Source organism: Tiliqua scincoides, chromosome 14 (genome assembly GCF_035046505.1).
Source record: "Tiliqua scincoides isolate rTilSci1 chromosome 14, rTilSci1.hap2, whole genome shotgun sequence".
NCBI classification, from domain to species: domain Eukaryota; kingdom Metazoa; phylum Chordata; class Lepidosauria; order Squamata; family Scincidae; genus Tiliqua; species Tiliqua scincoides.
In genome coordinates, this window is record NC_089834.1 from 1,197,079 (window position 1) to 1,216,682 (window position 19,604).

General features: G+C 46.1%; 1 protein-coding gene across 2 annotated transcripts in view; it reads left to right on the forward strand.

Annotated features, from left to right (window-relative positions):
* Nucleotides 1-1,893: 1,893 nt before the first annotated feature.
* Nucleotides 1,894-19,604, forward strand: part of SPECC1L (sperm antigen with calponin homology and coiled-coil domains 1 like) — a 69,395-nt gene continuing 51,684 nt past the window's right edge. The window contains exon 1 of one of the 2 annotated variants that reach the window (XM_066609625.1): nt 1,894-1,980. The gene's annotated coding sequence lies outside the window, so the exon portion shown is untranslated. The remainder of the gene's footprint in view (nt 1,981-19,604) is intronic. The other variant, XM_066609624.1, reaches the window with a different exon arrangement.

Below are 19,604 nucleotides of genomic sequence, written 5' to 3' on the forward strand. Positions count from 1 at the left end.
AATCCCTTTAAAGGCATCCAGGCCAGATGTCACCAAATCCTGCAGCAAGAAGTTCCACAGACCGACCACACACTGAGTAAAGAAATATTTTCTTTTGTCTGTCCTAACCCTCCCAGCACTCAATTTTAGTGGATGTCCCCTGGTTCTGGTATTATTTGAGAGTGTAAAGAGCATCTCCCTATCCACTCTGTTCATCCCTTGCATAATTTTGTATGTCTCAATCTCGTCCCCCCTCAGGCGTCTCTTTTCTAGGCTGAAGAGGCCCAAACGCCGTAGCCTTTCCTCATAAGGAAGGTGCCCCAGCCCAGCAATCATCTTAGTCGCTCTCTTTTGCACCTTTTCCATTTCCACTATGTCTTTTTTGAGATCTGGCGACCAGAACTGGACGCAATACTCCAGGTGTGCCCTTACCATAGATTTGTACAACGGCATTATATTAGCCGTTTTGTTCTCAATACCTTTTCTAATGATCCCAAGCATAGAATTGGCCTTCTTCACTGCCGCCGCACATTGGGTCGACACTTTCATCGACCTGTCCACCACCACCCCAAGATCTCTCTCCTGATCTATCACAGACAGCTCAGAACCCATCAGCCTATATGTGAAGTTGTGATTTTTTGCCCCAATGTGCATGACTTTACACTTACTGACATTGAAGCGCATCTGCCATTTTGCTGCCCATTCTGCCAGTCTGGAGAGATCCTTCTGGAGCTCCTCACAATCACTTCTGGTCTTTACCACTCGGAAAAGTTTGGTGTCGTCTGCAAACTTAGCCACTTCACTGCTCAACCCTGTCTCCAGGTCATTTATGAAGAGGTTGAAAAGCTCCGGTCCCAGGACAGATCCTTGAGGCACACCGCTTTTCACCTCTCTCCATTGTGAAAATTGCCCATTGACACCCACTCTCTGCTTCCTGGCCTCCAACCAGTTCTCAATCCACGAGAGGACCTGTCCTCTAATTCCCTGACTGTGGAGTTTTTTCAGTAGCCTTTGGTGAGGGACCATGTCAAACGCCTTCTGAAAGTCCAGATATATAATGTCCACGGGTTCTCCCGCATCCACATGCCTGTTGACCTTTTCAAAGAATTCTATAAGGTTCGTGAGGCAAGACTTACCCTTACAGAAGCCATGCTGACTCTCCCTCAGCAAGGCCTGTTCATCTCTGTGTTTTGAGATCCTATCTTTGATGAGGCATTCCACCATCTTACCCGGTATGGATGTTAGGCTGACCGGCCTATAGTTTCCCGGGTCCCCCCTCTTTCCCTTTTTAAAAATAGGCGTGACATTTGCTATCCTCCAATCTTCTGGCACCGTGGCCGTTTTGAGGGACAAGTTGCATACCTTAGTCAAGAGGTCTGCAACTTCATTCTTCAATTCCTTAATAACCCTTGGGTGGATGTCATCAGGGCCCGGTGACTTATTGATCTTTAATTTATCAATGAGGTCTGAAACATCTTCTCTTTTAACCTCTATCTGACTTAATTCCTGGGTCGGTCAGCGGTATCCGTCCATTAGAGTCAATAATAATAATATTAACATAATAATATAATAACATCCCAGGGAAGTGTGGAGGGGATGGGAGCCTCAGGCCCCATCCTCTGCATGTCTACTCAGAAGTAAGCCCTAGGAGTTAATGGGGCTTACTCCCAGGGAAGCACGGACTGCAGTCCCCAGCACAGCCCATCTCCCCTCAGCCTGAGGCGGCGCCTCCCGTTTCCCGCTTTTTCTGTCCTCGGAGGGAGGGCAGCGGGGCGGCGCATGCGCAGAGCGAGAGCCCTGCCGGAGCCGCTCCAGAGCCCCGCCCCCAGCGCTCCGGATCCGGCGCCTGCGCAGTTCCGCGCCGCGACGTTCGGCGCCTGCGCAGTATGGCCCCTGGCGCTGGCTGAGGAGCGGAGGGGGCGCTCGCTCCGGTTGTCGTCGTCGTCGACGTTGCGGGCCCGGAGGTGTCTCTCTCGGCCGGGAGCGCGGCGCTGCTGTCCGGTGAGGCTCGGGGGGCGGGACTGGACGCGGCGACCCGAGCCGGGCTTGGTGGAGTCCCGCCTCGCGAGGGGAGGCCAGCCCTCGCAGGCTGCCCTGGCGGGGGGGGGGCGGGTCGTTCCACCTGTGGAACTCCTTGCCTCAGGAGGTGGCGGTACCAGTCTGGCCCGGGAGAGGGCTGCTGCGGAGGGTCGTGGACGACACTCCTTTCCCCGACGTGGCTCACCTGTGGAACTCCTTGCCACTGGAGGTGCTGGTGGCAGGCAGAGTCTGGCCTGGGAGGCTCACGCAGCCCCCCTGCTTGGGGCGGCGTTGAAGGACTGCTTCAGTCACTGTCCTGATTTAACAGGTTTCTACCTCATGCTGCAGGGTCGTGCAGAGGCTGTGGAGGCAGGTGAGGCTGAGTCTCCCCACCTGAGCCCTTCAGAAAGCGAAGTGCCTGGGTGAGGGTTCTTCAGCACCTCCCACAGCAGTGGCGTTGCTGCTTTTCGAAGGGCTCCGGTGGGCCTCCCCACCCACCACCTCATGTGTGGGAGTTGCACACCTCACACAGCAGCGGAGCTTTTGGAAGGACTGCATTGGGGAGGCTCAGCCTCACCTGCCTGCCCACCCACCATACCCTGCACACCTCACACGCTTCTCAAAGGACTCCAGTAGGGAGGTTCCACCTCCCCAACCACCACACCTCATACAGCAGTGGCACTTTTCAAAATTCTCTGATGGGGAGGCTCTGCCTCCCCTGCCTCCCCACCCACTGCACATCCCTGTGCTTTTTGAAAAACTCCGTCTCTGCCTCACGTACCTTTCCACCCACCACATCTTATACACCTCACACATGGTGTTTACACACCTCACACGGCAGCAGCTCTTTTCAAAGGACTGCTGTGTGGAGGCTCTGCCTCATCTACCTCCCCACTCACCACACCTTGCACACCTCACGTGCAATACTTCCATACCTCACACGGCCGCAGTGCTTTTCAAATGACTTCAGTGGGGAGGGTCTGCCTCACCTGCCTTCCCACCCACTGCACATCCCTATGTATACACTACAGCAGTGTTTCTCAAACTGTGGGCCAGAACCCACTAGGTGGGTCGTGAGCCAATTCCAGGTGGGTCCCCATTCATTTCAATATTTATTTTTAATATATCAGACTTGATGCTACCACAATATGTGACTGCATTTGAGGAAGTGTTACAGACCTGTATTTTTAATAGCCTACTATGTATATGCTTTAAATGATGGTAGTAAATGGGACTTACTCCTGGGTAAGTGTGGGTAGGAGTGCAACCTAGGATTGTTAAAAAATTTTCTGCTTGATGATGTCACTTCTAGTGGGTCCCAACAGATTCTCATTCTAAAAATTTGGTCCTGGTGCTAATTGTTTGAGAACCACTGAGCTACAGGGATAAAATGTGGGCTGGGCAGAAATGGGTTTAAAAATAAAACTATGGTGGGTCATATAAAACATTTCTTTTCCCAGCATGTAACCAATCTGTGGAACTCCTTGCCACAGGATGTGATGGTGGTGGCATCTGGCCTGGATAGGCTCTGGGTTACTATGGGGAGTTGTGGAAAACATTTCTTTTCCCAGTGTGTAACTAATATTACACAGATGAGTTGCCACAGGATGTGGTGTCAGTGCTTGAAAGCCTAGATGTCTTCAGAAAAGGATGTTGGACAGATTGATGGTGGGTAGAGTCCGTCTTGGATGGCAAACTAGGACAACTGTATGTAACTTCCTTCTTTTAGAAATAGGGTGGCCTCAGTGTTGTTCCGGAGGAATGGAAGACCATTCCTTTGAAGTAAGGCTGTAGCTCCGTAACCGGGAGAGCCGGAACAGACCAAAGAAATATTTCTTTTCTGAGCTGCTCGTTTCTGGAGGAAGATCCGTATAAATATGGGAGAAATAAAAATGAATAAATATGAAGCTGGACCTTTAGTCCCAACTCACTGAGGACTCTCTGGATTGGTCTGAACTGCTGACCCCTCTCCAGCTCTTTTTACTTACTTTGTCCGCTTTTTATTGTTTTCCAATGGAAACTTGTAAGCCGCTGTGGGCATTTGCCTTGGCAAAGGAAAAATGGGATATAAGTTTCTTAAATATTTGGCAGTGGCTTTCCAGGGGCCTGGGGCAGAGAAGCATCTTTCCCATCGAAGGCTACACTGTCTTTTTAACTGGAGGCTATACAGAGCTTGGGGCATTCTTTGGCTGTGTAGTTGCCTACTGAATTTCACCATTGTTCCATAGAGATTGCACAGCACTACTTCAGAGTGCTTTGTGTACATTTACCTATGTTGGTGATCTGCACAGCAGCCCTGTAAAGTAAGCCAGTAATATGACTTTCACATTTGTTGGGGACGAACTAAGGCTATGAGAGAGTAGCTGACTGAAGGTCACCCAGCGAGTTCACGGCTGAAGTCAGACTCAGCTAAGATCATGAGCTGAGGAGGCCTTGCCAAAACTACAGATCGGTCTAGGCCTGGGGTCGGCAACCTGCCATTCTGGAGCCGCAAGCGGCTCTTTGAGCCTTCGGCTGCAGCTCTGTGCGGGGCCAACCCGTCCAGGGGGAGGGGCTTGCCCCTCCCACGACGCAGCCACCGCTCACCAGCCTGAGCATACGGGCTGCAGCTGTGCCCCATAGGAGAGGGCACGAACGGCTGGCGGAGCGAGCCCCCGCCGCCGCACGTTCCTCCGCCGAGAGCGAGCCCCCGCCGCACGTTCCGAGCCACAGCCCAAGCACACGGGCTGCAGCTGCGCCCCATTGGAGAGGGCGCGAACGACTGGCGGAGCGAGCCCCCGCCGCCGCACGTTCCCTCCTGCCGGAGCCGCAGCCCGAGCCTGTGCATGTCTCCTCAGAAGTAAGTCCCATTGAACACCCTGATGATCCCCCCTTCCCACAAGCAGCCCTGACCCCAGGGAGCCAAGGCAAAAGCAAGCAATGGAATGCTGCTACTCTCTCCTCCTCCCAAGCTCAGAGCACAATCCTGTGTGTTTCTCCTCAGAAGTAAGTCCTATTGAACACCCTGATGACCCTGATGACCCCCCCTTCCCACAAGCAGCCCTGACCCCAGGGAGCCAAGGCAAAAGCAAGCAATTGAATGCAGCTGCTCTCTCCTCCTCCCAAGCTCAGAGCACAATCCTGTGTGTGTCTCCTCAGAAGTAAGTCCCATTGTGCTTGCTCCCAGGAAAGTGTGCACAGGATTACAGCCTTCAAATTCCCCACTCAGCACCCCCCCCTCACTCACTCACACTCTCACTGCTCCATTTCCTTCACTTGGAAACTTGAAAGGGGTTTGGAGACCCCTGCACCAGATGGTATTCTGTATATGTTTGAATACTGTATGTGTAACATACTGTATGTGTAGCACCAAAGCATATTTCATGGTTGTGAAGTAATCACTGTTAGTATGCCTTTTATTTTATGCAGTTTTGAACTCTTAGCTTGTTTGTTCAGGAGCACTTTTGTGAACAGTGTTAAGTAGTACTAAGTGGTCTTGTTCAGAGGTAGTATTGTGTGGAAAGGCATTTACAGAAGTACAGAAGTAAATGACAGTAAAGAATGACAGTATCCTTCACAAGCAGTTCACCTGTGCACAATCTAAAACAGTTGTTCTCCAACTGTGGGTCTGGACCTGATTTTTAGTGGGACCTCTAAGAGGGGAGCGTATTATATAACTGGGACCTATAAGAGGGGAGTGCAAACTATATATGCAGTGTTATCTTCATTTTAGAAGTCAAAAGGGTTTTGTGGCTCCCAAGGTTTCCTTTTTTCTGGAAAACGGGTCCAAATGGCTCTTTGCGTGTTTAAGGTTGCCGACCCCTGGTCTAGGCTAGCATCCTGTGTTGGACTAGACTAGAGAAAGTGGCCTACAAAATGCTCCAAGAGTCTTGCAAGCAGTGGCTGCCCCCCTCCTGTTTCTCCTTGTCATCTGTCAGTCAGGGACATGTTGCCTTCAAACATTGCAGTCACAACAAAGTTCTGATGAACTGCCTTGCAGGAGAATTGCTTTTCATCCTGCAGCATTCACAAAAGTTCAGACAACTCTGTTTCTCATTAGGGTGTCTCTTAATTTTGGATTGATGACTCTTGTTCAGAACCGTTTTGCTGCCCTGCCTCTCGGGGTCAGTTGCTGTGTGGATTTAGTTGCTGAGGTCCAGCCAGATTGACTTGAGCTGTGCCCCATACCTTTTGTTTTATTTAGTTGCTTACAAAATGACTTCTAAATATTATAGGAAACTCATGATGGTGTATAATGTTCACCTGCAGTAGAGTGGCAGGAAACAAGTGTGTGCTTTACTTCCAGTTAGGTTGTTGTCTCCCTCTTTACCTCAAATTTTGAAGAAGGCATATAAAGAAGACATGGTATTGACCTTTAAAGCCCTTCACAGTTTGGGTCAGTTACCTGAGGAACTGCCTTCTTCCATACATTCTGGTGCACTCTCTTAGATCTTCTGAGCTGGCTCTCCTTTGAGTGCCACCTTCATCCCATGCTAGAGGGATGGCTGTTGGGGGGTAAGCCTTCTCTGTAGTGGAGCCACAACTAAACTGCCCCCTCCCTTGTGATCTTTTGGCAAGGGCTCAAAATGATTTTGTTCCATCTTGATTTGTGTGATGTGACGTTTGTTTGCCCCCTGTCCCTCTGTAGCAGACATTTGGTTATAAATAGCTACCCTCCTCCAATTGGTTGTGTTCTCTTATTGTGATATTATTGTTTATATATATTTAGTCTGAATTGTAAACTGGCCGGGGCATAGGAAAGTCAGAATAAAAATATTTTAAATAAATAAATAATAAAGCAACAAAAAATTAAACAGCAGAAGTACATACAGGTGGGCAAAGAAGGGTGTCATAGACGGGGGGAGTTTTGCCCAAGAATGGAAGATGCTATATGTGAACAGGTCTATCTGAAATTGTGCTCAATATGCAGATATCCATTGCTAACTGGATAAAGGGGGCACCTTTTTAAAGTGGTGGCTCTCCTATATTTAGTGGAGGGGGAGCTGCTGTCTCTGTTCAAGCCAGCAGATAGCCTTTCCTAGTAGCCTTTGCTGCTATCTCCCTTTTATCTCATTTTGAGATTGTGAGTGAGTCCCTTTGGAACAGGGACCCAGATTCGTCGCCCCCTTCATTTTGCTCTGTAAAGCTGCTGCATGAACGTTTTTGGAGAGTGAAAAATAGTATATAGATATTCATATCAATAATAGCGTACACCTCCGTTTGTTGACTACGTAACAAACCTGGGCATTGGAATTGAGACTGTCAGACTGTCCCTTGGTCTTACACATGACCTGACCTGCCTGTCCACACTTATCTTTGTTACAGTGCGTGTTTCTACAGTGCAAAGAAATAAGTCCTCCTTTGTTGAATGGAACGTACTCCTTGTAAGCATACGTAGGATTGCAACTTTGGAATCAAGTTGCGGTATCAATTAGTGGTAGCCTTAAGATGGGAGGAGTTTGTTTCTGAGTGTGCTAGGTGCAAAAAAGATCTCATTGTACCAAAGGCTGCTGGCTGCTGCTGTGGCTCCTTTTGAAAAGGTAAGAGCAGAAACAAAGAAAAACGTGGTAGCCTTGGAGTGTTATATAGACTTTTGTGATCTCCGGGTACATAGTCAAATTCCTTTTTGGGTGGTGGAAGGCTGCCCTTTTCTAGGCTCCCCTTCCATTTGGTATTCTTTGTGTTACACAACCTCTGTTGCATTTTAGGACCCATACAAACTGCTGAATAGGCACTGGGGCTTTTTATCATGCCTGGGAAACCAGTGTGGTACCAACTCCCCACCTTGTTCAGGTTCTTTCTATGGCTCCTCCCCCCCATGTTTTGAGAGGTGCAGGTAGCCTTTGTTCCTGCTTGGCTGGATAGTAGTACCAATCCAGGTTGGTCTTTTCATGATAGCTTGAAGACCAGCTAAATGAAAGTCAGTTCCTGAACAGCACCATAAGAAACAGATGTTTCTCCTGTTGCTAACTACTTGTGAGTTCTTATCTTGCGCATTTTAGATGTCCTGGAGGAATTTTCTAATGTCTGTTTTGTATGGTCTTTCCCCTCATCATTTTATATAGAATGCTTAATGACATAAGTGGTGCTTAAACTGTGGAGGTGTGGCCCACCAGTCAGTCATGACCCAAGTTTTGGTGGTTCCTAAAACTGACAGGGTAGATTAGGCTATGTGCATAAAGGGTTAAACAACCTGCTACTTGGGGGAGGGGATACCCAATCACCATTATAGCCCCAAAGGATTATAGCCAGGAAAGTGTACCTTTTTCTTAGGTGGGTCCCTATGCTAAAAAGGTTGAGAACCATTGTTTTATGCTCTTTCTTCAAAGATTTCCTGAAAGACCTTGGGAATACTCATGAACTTCTTAACACCTTGAATGAGTTGGTGACAGTTTCCTTTGTTCTGCAAAGGGGGCTCATGAGGGTTCAACTAAATCTGCTGTTGCATCCAGAACTGCTCCTGGGCAGTCATCTCCTTCTTAAGCTTTCTGAGATGCTGCCATCCTCCACTGTTTTGGTCACTGTGTTCTGCCAGCTCAGGGCAGATTGGTTTTTTGTATTTTAGGGGAACTATTTTGTCTACCCCTCAAAAATAAGAAGCAGCTTGTTGTTCGTATTGTAGGTTCAAGTATACCTGTTGTCTGAGGGTCAAGAACAGGTGTGTTTTCTGGGGTATCCCAGGGTCTGGCTGAGGTGCTGTGCTCTGGATAGCAGTGGTCGCTGTGCTTCTGGTAGATGGCACCTTTTACATGGCTGAGGCACAGCTGTAATGCGGATCCAGTAAATCTGACTGAAATGCGGACTGATCCTTTTTCATGCATCCCAAGTTATAAAGATGTAACTGGCATCTCTTGGATATTGGAGGAGTTCAACATTGCTAAGGAAGCATTGTTTTGAGGAGGAGTGGCTGGAGAATGTGTATCCACAGCTTTTCAGTAGAATGAAAGAAAAAGAAAATTCGTCAACACTCAAAGCAACATAAGAACATAAGAACATAAGAACAGCCCCACTGGATCAGGCCATAGGCCCATCTAGTCCAGCTTCCTGTATCTCACAGCGGCCCACCAAATGCCCCAAATGCCCCAAAAGCAAGAAGATGTGAGCCCCTTTGGAGCAGGGAACCAGTCTTTTAAAAAGACAGATGAAGCACCAGCAGACATCTTGAGACCTCCTGACTCCTGAAGTGGCATCCTAAATGCATATGTCCCCTTCCTTACCCAGCGTTATGCCAGCCTCTGTTTTTCCCACTCCTTAGTGGTCCAGCTCAGCACGTTTTTTCTTTCTAGATTTCCTCTTCCTCTTGCCCCCCTTGTCCTTTTCTAATCCTTGGGAGGATGGGCAATGGAAGCAAGTAGGTAAACAGAGATGGACTGCTGCCTGAGACAACTGCTTCAGTCAGCCTTGCAGATGAACCAGCCCTGCACTCTTGGGGTGAACAGGGACAGTTGCACTCCCTTCTGCCTAAAGGTGCCTTTTGGCAATTTTCCACTGCTGGGGTTATAGCTAAGAGAAGTTACCTGTGACTGTATTGACATTTTGTGGGACTGAGATGGTCCAGCTGTTGGCCTGACTCCAAACTGGGAGTAATGATGGGTAAAGACACATGAGCACCCAATAGTAAATAGGCCATGATATTTCTGGGTGATTATATTTCTGATGGTTTGTAGTTTATCTGGTATATTCAAGTTTTGAGGCAGTTGTTACAGAGAAGACTGAGAAACTGTCATGTGAATTGGTTCCTTTATGATTGGGTATACAGGTTGAGACTAATTATTCGTGTGGGTTCATGCGCTCAAGTGGATGGCAAAAAACAAAGTTTCTTTGCTCCAGTGATTTAAAAACAGCCTTGCTGACCTTTTGACTCTAAGATAAGAGTCATTAAGAAGACAATCCATCAACCAGTCCTCCTCCAAGAGCTTAGAAAGCCTCACTGAACCCCTCCCTTCACCAATGCAAAGCGATCACCTTTCTTTCATGTGCTCAGGGGAAAGGGAGGGTTCTGCTGGAGAGAGAAGGATTGATGGATTGTCAGCCAGCTGCCCTCCCTCTCTCATTAAGGAGGCTATTGTAATCAGTTTTTTAAACTGATTTTAAAGGGATGCATTTTTCCCCTTCTCCAGGGATCAGCACGTTCCTTCTCATTTGCAGGGGCCATTCCTGTTGAGTCGAATCCGTGTATAAATAGACTGGACCTGTAGAGGCATTCAGTGGTGCAGACTGTAAGGTCATATGTGGAGTTCCCTACTTTCTGAATAGTTTGTCCCCTTCTCTGAGGGTGTCTTGGTGGCGTATGAAAACCTATCTCTATCTCCCTGATTCTGCATGATCCCTTCTCTTTTTAGTTTTCTGTTTGACTGATTGCTGCTTTTTCACTGTTATCAAATTTTGTTGCTGTATTGTGTATTAACTTTCTGTTTTTAATTATGATGTAAGTTTCTTTGGACACCTCCATTGGATGGAGAAGGGCAGGATAAATTTAAAGAGAAAGAGAATAATAAATGTATTTGGGACTACATACTGTATGCATTTTGTCTTTCTGAGTCTTGGCCTATGGCAGTGGTATTCAAACTGGGGCGTCGCGACACCCCAGCCTGTGGGTCCTGACCTCTGCCTCCTTAAGGGGCAGGGGCAGCTGCAGATTGCACCGCTCAGGGGGGCTGCAGGGGCTTGGGTGCACTTGCCCAAGCGTCCTGCAGCCTCCCCGGGGTGCAGAGAGCCCTGTGCAACCTTTGGCAGGGCTTCCCAGGTCAGGAAAAGTGAAAGCGGAGCGATTGTGTCCCGCTCCGCAAAACCGGAAGCGGAGCATGATCGCTCCGCTTTCCCTTCTGAAGGGGCTGCAGGGACTGGGATGCACTCACCAGTCCCTGCAGCAGCCATCCCTGTGTGCGGGGCACTCTGCGCGAGCGCCTGCAGGGCTCCCCAGGTCAGGGAAAGGGAGAGTGGGGCGATCGCGATCCTGGGGATCGTGTCACTGCCTTCCCCCTGCCCCTGCTGCCTCCCCCCCCCCGCCCCCACAAAGACTTACTGCAGGTTTCAAACTCCTGGAGAGTTTGAAAACCGCAGGCCTATGGCCTTGAAATGATGGTAGGAACTCTGGGGTGGGGGTAATGGGAAGTATAAGACAAAGAAAACCCCACATGCATCCTGACTGCAGGTTCATCCTTTTGTTGCTTTATGTAAAGTGAATTCAAAACCTTCGTGTAATTGGTACTTGAAGGAGAACAAAAGGGAGTTGGTTTCCAGAACTACTAGATTCCATTTGCCACCTACTCCTTTTCTGGCACAATTAGCACTTCCCAGTGCCACGTTATTACGTAGCAAACTAGTAATAAGCATCCTTTATTCGTAAACTAATTTACCTGCTCCACCTCCTTTGGCTGTCATGAGTAAAGCATCATTTGTATGCATCTTGATACTTGTATAAGTATGAAAAGGTGCCACTTGTTTTTGCATCACAATCAAACATTTAAAAAAAGAATTATAGTACTGACTCAGAAAGGGGGAGAAGAGATAAACAGCAGGCACTAGAAGTGGGGAATGTAACATCAAATTAAGGAAAAGCATGCAGACAGCTTGCTGTCATCTCATATTGCCATTCCAAGGTACTGTAACTTGATAAAGATGATTACTTTATCTCCATATCACTGTGAGAGAGACTCTGAGTCTTAACTTGAGTACCAGATTCTTCAGGTTTGTTCATATCAGCGTCTAGAGCAGAAGTTCTCAGTCTTTATTACTGTGGGCTTTTCAGGTTTATGGACCTTCTGGAATGTGACTTAAAGGGAAGGCAACTTGGGAAGAACAAGCAAAACCTTGTGGGCCAATGACATGCTCCTTCCTAAGTGAGTGACCTTGAGACAGAGCCCTGTAGAAATGGAAAGTTACACCACAGGCCCCAGTGAACATTATAATCCAGGAGGCATGGGGGTATGTATAGATGGCTAGGTCCTTTTTAAAAAACAAAAAAATTAAATTTAAATTGTACATGTTTTTAAAAAGGTCTGCTATGGAGCTTGAAAACCAGAACAATTATCTGAAATTTTTAAATAGATTGTTCATGTATGGTAATTTTCCAGAAAGTTTAATAGGCTAACATACGTTTTGGGTGGTTATTATTAGGAATATTTATGTACCACTTTTCAACAAACAGGAGTTCACAAAGAGGTTTACATAGCAAAGTAAATCAATAAATGATTCCCTGTTTCCAAAGCCTCACAATCTTTAAAAAAAAAAAAGATGCAGAAGAGGCAACAGCCACTGAAAAAGATGCCATGCTGGGCGAAGCAGGACAGTTTCTCTTCCCCCGCTAAATATAAGAGGGCACCACTTTTAAAGGGGCATCCTTGCCCAGTTAGCAGGATAAGTAAATGTGAAGGGAATGCACATCTGCTTAATTGAAATAAAGTTGTTGTTCTGTTTTAAATGCTATAAAAATGCCCCTAAACTTTCCTTGTCATTTTGGGATTGCCTAGTTCATCATCACAATCCTGTAAAAATCTCCTGAGGATTTGGGTGTACACCTGGTGGAATTTTTCATACCATTTCCTCTTGGACACCAACTGCTTTTGAAACTCCACTCACTTTCCAGAGTTGCTTGGGGCATGTGCTGCTGCTTTTTAAAAATACAACACCATCGAGCCTTGTTCTTTGAGCCTCCTGCTTTTGATCTTGAACATTGTGTTTCCTGGACCTGAAAGCATTCTGCAGCTTCAAGTACTGTGTAGTATATAACCTTATTTGTTATTATCATTAGCCACCTCCTAATGAAAATGATGGTCAAACTATTGGTTTTGTGGGGTGGAATCACACCCTGTAAGCATATTAGGATCTTAATCTTTACAGCAAAACTTCAAAATTCAAGAAGGAAGTTTTCTTAGCTGCCTGAAAATCATGTTCCAAAATACTTTAAACCAAAACAATTGGCGTTCTTAAGATATTTTGGCTTGCATTAAATACTAATTAAAAGCAGATTTATGGCTTTTGCTAGAACATTCTTTAAAAGATGTGCAGTGCAGTTTTTTTAGTAGAATTTGAATATGCTTGCTTATATAAGACTGTGCTGATCCGTAGAAAATGTGACTGAAAGAATGACCTTTCTAAGCCAAAATGTTGTATGTATTATTCTGGACAATTTTTGGCCCAATCCTGTGCCCAATTTTCTTAGAAGTACATCCACTGTTTTCAGTAAAGTTTACTTCCAAGTAAGTGTGTACTGGATGGCAGCCGTAGTCTAGGGATTTGGTGGGTTAAATAAAATATATGATTTATTCAGTACACTTCTTCACTACTTGCAGAGACAATTTATCTTGGAATAATCTTTCTTGTATATATTGAATGAGCTGATTCTGAGATCTAGTTAGTGGTCTGGGAACCTGCAGAGTTTCCACATGCTGCAGAGTTGCTGAGTCTAAGCAGATGTGGACCTGGAAACTGATTCCTAAACAGCCTTGAGCAGAGGCATATCCAGGCATGTGCAAGTAGGCACGTGCCCGGGAAACACTGAAGGGACTAGAAGGAATGGGGGGTGGCTGGATTGTGGGGCTGCTACCACAACCTCTTTTTTCAGCAACCCTGCAGTCTGGCTACCGCCCCCATTCCTTCTCTATTGGAGCCTCTCATTGTGCCTTCAAAGGAGAAGGAATGGGGGGAGTGGCCGGATCGCAGGGCTGCCACCAGTGCCTCTTGGAAGTGGAACCCGGAAATGACATCACTGCCCCAGGCACCTTTGTCTCTAGCGAAGGCTCAGGACTTGAGGACTGGTCTCCTTGTAGACGCCATAATTGATGCCAATCTCATAACGTAATTAAATTTAATAATGCTGCTGAAATTTCCCAATACTTTGGGGTTAAAGCTGTGGTTTTCAAACTCTCAGGGAGTTTGAGGACCACAGTAAGTCCTTGCAGGGGAGGGGAGGGAGGCAGCAGGGGCGGGGGGAAGGCTGCGGTTTTGCAGAAGTGGAGGATAATCGCTCCACGTTCACTTTTGGAACGTTGGGGAGCCCTGCAGTCGCTCACGCAGGGCTCTCTGCACCCCCAACAAGCTGCTGCAGGGACTGGTGAGTATATCCCAGTCCCTGCAGCCCCCCTTAGTGACGCTATCCTGGGGATCACGTCACTACCTTCCCTCTGCCCCTTAAGGGGTCAGAGGCCAGGGCTGTCAGGCTGGGGCGTTGTGATGTCCCAGTTTGAATAGCTCTGGGTTAAAGCCTTCTTAGCTGAAGTCACAGCTGTGTTAGCTGAAGTGTGTTTGACATGAATAATTTTTAAACCAATGTTACATGTTTACAATGGAAAATGACTTTGCTGTGGGTGCCTGTGCCTTCAGAGGCACAACAGGCATCTTATAGGAGCAGGGCCTTTTTGGTGGCAGCACCGCTGACCTTGTGAAATTTCCCCTTACTGGAGACCTTTTTGGCCACTACCCTGCAGTCCTTCAGTAGATATGTAAAGACCTGACTTTTTCATTCAGCTTTTTGGGAGAAGATGATTAGCAGAGATATAAAAGCTTCCCTTCAGCACCTGGGAACCTATTGTGTTCATAAGTTGGGGGGCTTCTGTATTTAACTTCCACTTCGCAATTGTGGTGTTTAGTTTTGTCTTACACTGCCTTTTTAATTCGTCTGGGGTTTTTTTTTGGGGGGGGGGGTGTTAATTGTTTTATCTCCCTGGGAGCTACCTCATTTTTCCCTGATTTGCAAGATAGCATTTAAAAATAGGATTATTTTATGAGTGCCCATGCAAGTAAATATTTTAGACAGAAACTTTTGTCTGAAAGCAGGCATCTTGTTGAAGACTAGGGGCTGCTATAGATCTTTTTCTGTTTGAAGAGACAAAATCATTTTTTTCCAGGGGTTCAGGCACTTCCTTCCTGGAAGATATCCTTATAGCATAAAATAAATGTTCTTTGTTTTATGCTGCACCATGTGTTACATGCCGTATTCTGCAGCGCCCATCTGTGTGCAGAGTTTAGGCCTGCACAGCCTTTGTAAACATGTAGGCTCGATTGTTTGCTTTTCTGTGCTGACATTGTCACTGTAGGAGGATTTGCGTGGCTTTCTCAAGAGCACAAAGCAGAGAATTGTCAGACAAAAAGACTTGAAATGTAACAGGATTTGTCATGTTTTAAAATTACTTTTTGTATCCCATCCTCTTTCTGTAATTTATTAAATTAAAATGCTCACAATAGGAGTGTCCCAAGAAGTTTACTTTCAACACTTATGTATAAAGGCAAAACTTGGTATCCACTGTACCACTCTTACAAACTTGGAGCCCAATCCCATGCATGTCTACTCAGAAGCAAGTCCCATTTCAGTCAGTGGGGCTTACTCCTAGGTAAGCATGAACAGGATCACAGCCTGAGAGCCCAGTTCTATTCAACTCTCCTGTACTGGTGCAGCTGTGCCAAAGGGTGTGTATGTGTGTGCTGCATCCTTTGGGGCACAGTCATGGAGGCCTCCTCGAGGTAAGAAAACTTTTGTTCCCTTACCTTAGGGCTGCATTGTGACTGCTGTGGCGCTGGAAATGTGGATAGGATTGGACCTTTATGTTACAAGCACAATTTCCTGAAACAAAGTTCATCAATATAATAGTGCAGTGGTTCTCACACATTTAGCACCAGGACCCACTTTTTAGAATGAGAATATGTCACCCACCGGAAGTGATGTCGTGACCGGAAGTGACATCATCAGGCAGAAAGATTTTTAACAAACCTAGGCTGGAATCCTACCCACACTTACCCAGGAGTAAGTCCCATTGACTGTCATTGTTAAATGAATATACATAGTAGCTTGTTAAAAGTACAGGTCTGTAACTTTTCCCCAAAATGCAGTCACATACCATGGGAGCATCATCTAATATATTAAAAATAAAATATTGAAATGAATGGGGACCCACCTGAAATTGGCTCGCAACCCACCAAGTGGGTCCCAACCCATAGTTTGAGAAACACTGTTAAATAGTGGTTTCATGCTTTGTTCTTTGAATTTGTAAGTGTTTCAGGCAGTTAGAGTTCTGTGACGTTCCAATCTTCATGCAAACTGTGAAAATTCTCAGTTTTCATTTCTATCCAGTACATTTGCAGCTTGGGTTCTGCTGTGGACATCAAAGCTTCGAACCCTGACAAAGGAAGGCATCAGTCTTATTGGCCTTAATGGTCTTGATGGTGCTTCAGGTTGTGAGCAAGTGTTCCTTAACAATGGCTGATAGGGAGAATTCGCTCGGGGATGAGATTCTAGGACTGAACATGACCAGCTCCCAATCCCTTAATCTTGTCACTGCTGGCCCTGTTATAGCCTGCACCAGCTGTTGGGCATCTTGCTTGGAATGTTCTCCTGCAACACCTTGTTGAAGTTTTGTGGAAACAGCCTCATTCTTTTGCCAGTATAGTTTTATCCATAGTGGTCTGGCTGTGCTTCATTGCTAAATCTACAACAAATGGTGATTTGCATTCATCAGGGCAGGGAAAGTGTTTTCAGGGAAAGTGCCACATCCATTGGGCACTTCCACTTTCCCACATCCAAAGGGAAAGAGGGGGGACCCGAGAAACTATAGGCCGGTCAGCCTAACATCCATACCGGGTAAGATGGTGGAATGCCTCATCAAAGATAGGATCTCAAAACACATAGACGAACAGGCCTTGCTGAGGGAGAGTCAGCATGGCTTCTGTAAGGGTAAGTCTTGCCTCACGAACCTTATAGAATTCTTTGAAAAGGTCAACAGGCATGTGGATGCAGGAGAACCCGTGGACATTCTATATCTGGACTTTCAGAAGGCGTTTGACACGGTCCCTCACCAAAGGCTACTGAAAAAACTCCACAGTCAGGAAATTAGAGGACAGGTCCTCTCGTGGATTGAGAACTGGTTGGAGGCCAGGAAGCAGAGAGTGGGTGTCAATGGGCAATTTTCACAATGGAGAGAGGTGAAAAGCGGTGTGCCCCAAGGATCTGTCCTGGGACCGGTGCTTTTCAACCTCTTCATAAATGACCTGGAGACAGGGCTGAGCAGTGAAGTGGCTAAGTTTGCAGACGACACCAAACTTTTCCGAGTGGTAAAGACCAGAAGTGATTGTGAGGAGCTCCAGAGGATCTCTCCAGACTGGCAGAATGGGCAGCAAAATGGCAGATGCGCTTCAATGTCAGTAAGTGTAAAGTCATGCACATTGGGGCAAAAAATCAAAACTTTAGATATAGGCTGATGGGTTCTGAGCTGTCTGTGACAGATCAGGAGAGAGATCTTGGGGTGGTGGTGGACAGGTCGATGAAAGTGTCGACCCAATGTGCGGCAGCAGTGAAGAAGGCCAATTCTATGCTTGGGATCATTAGGAAGGGTATTGAGAACAAAACGGCTAGTATTATAATGCCGTTGTACAAATCGATGGTAAGGCCACACCTGGAGTATTGCGTCCAGTTCTGGTCGCCGCATCTCAAAAAAGACATAGTGGAAATGGAAAAGGTGCAAAAGAGAGCGACTAAAATGATTACGGGGCTGGGGCACCTTCCTTATGAGGAAAGGCTACGGCGTTTGGGCCTCTTCAGCCTAGAAAAGAGACGCCTGAGGGGGGACATGATTGAGACATACAAAATTATGCAGGGAATGGACAGAGTGGATAGGGAGATGCTCTTTACACTCTCACATAATACCAGGACCAGGGGACATCCACTAAAATTGAGTGTTGGGCGGGTTAGGACAGACAAAAGAAAATATTTCTTTACTCAGCGTGTGGTCGGTCTGTGGAACTCCTTGCCACAGGATGTGGTGCTGGCGTCTAGCCTAGACGCCTTTAAGAGGGGATTGGACAAGTTTCTGGAGGAAAAATCCATTACGGGGTACAAGCCATGATGCGTATGCGCAACCTCCTGGTTTTAGAGATGGGTTATGTCAGAATGCCAGATGCAAGGGAGGGCACCAGGATGAGGTCTCTTGTTATCTGGTGTGCTCCCTGGGGCATTTGGTGGGCCGCTATGAGATACAGGAAGCTGGACTAGAAGCGCCTATGGCCTGATCCAGTGGGGCTGTTCTTATGTTCATTGATGGCACTATATAGAAATAATATCTAAAGGAAAATATTATTATTATTATTATTATTATTATTATTATTATTATTATTATTAACAGTATTTATATACCACTTTTCAACAAAAAGTTCGCAAAGTGGTTTACAGAGAAAAATCAAATAACTAATGGCTCCCTGTCCCAATAGGGCTCACAATCATACAATTCCAGTATCTCTTTGATCTGAACTTGCTGAAAGCATGTTTGACTTTTTCTAATAGAAGTTATTTGCAATAATTTAATGTTCTACTAAGATTATAGTACCCAGCAGATGTCTGCCACAATTAGCATGAAGGTAGTAAAGTTATACTACTTTTTTATACTACCACTCTGTAAACAGAGTGAACAGTCTTGCTTTGACTAGTAAAATACTGTGTATGATATATAACCTTTCATACTTCTTGATACAGAAAACAACTAAATTTTTTTTTTTGAACCATTTGCATGTGTAGTTATTCTTCATTTGCACATTTCTAGGAAGTGTTCAAATCACATTGAACACAGTGGTATTTAATTCTGAATACATGTGCTTGTTTGGGCTGTTACCTGACCGAGAGATACATTTATAAATAATAAGCATTTCAGTTACGATACGACTGGAATAATCTTTCTCCTTCCTTGCCATCATCTTGTTCATCATCCACCCCTGTTGTCTTTTAGGAGTCTGAAATTAATGTCCTGCTCTGAATGTGGCTTTGTGCAGTCTTCCTTGGTATGTTGATGTTTTTCTTGTAAGAATACAATTCTGATTGCATTCCTAACACCACCAGTACAAAACCACCTTGCATTGTTTTTATTGTTGGGTGACTTGTTAAAAATTATTTTGGGATGGGATGTTATTATGGTATTTAATACTTTTTAAAAATGTATGACATTTGAAGTCCAGCCAAAATACCAGGACCAGGGGACATCCACTAAAATTGAGTGTTGGGCGGGTTAGGACAGACAAAAGAAAATATTTCTTTACTCAGCGTGTGGTCGGTCTGTGGAACTCCTTGCCACAGGATGTGGTGCTGGCGTCTAGCCTAGACGCCTTTAAGAGGGGATTGGACAAGTTTCTGGAGGAAAAATCCATTATGGGGTACAAGCCATGATGTGTATGTGCAACCTCCTGATTTTAGAAATGGGCTATATCAGAATGCCAGATGCAAAGGAGGGCACCAGGATGCAGGTCTCCTGTTATCTGGTGTGCTCCCTGGGGCATTTGGTGGGCTGCTGTGAGATACAGGAAGCTGGACTACATGGGCCTATTCCCTGATCCAGTGGGGCTGTTCTTATGTTCACTTTAAACTTGAATTTGATGAGCAGGAAGTCAATAGCTGTGTAGTTGGAAGGTGTGCTCTTTCCTCTCTCCAAATACTGTAGAAATATTTTAGCAACGTGCCTTGGCTTTGTGGCTGCCATTCTTGGCATGCAAAATGGTAACTTTCATTGAAAATGGTTGCAATGTGTGTTTCCAAGATCCATTCCAAGTAAGAATGGAAGTGTTTGAGGAGGAGAGAGTTTCAGAGCGTTACTTGTATAGATGCAGAAATCACCTCCCATTTTAAGTTTCCTAGTAGGACTGTGCTTAATCTG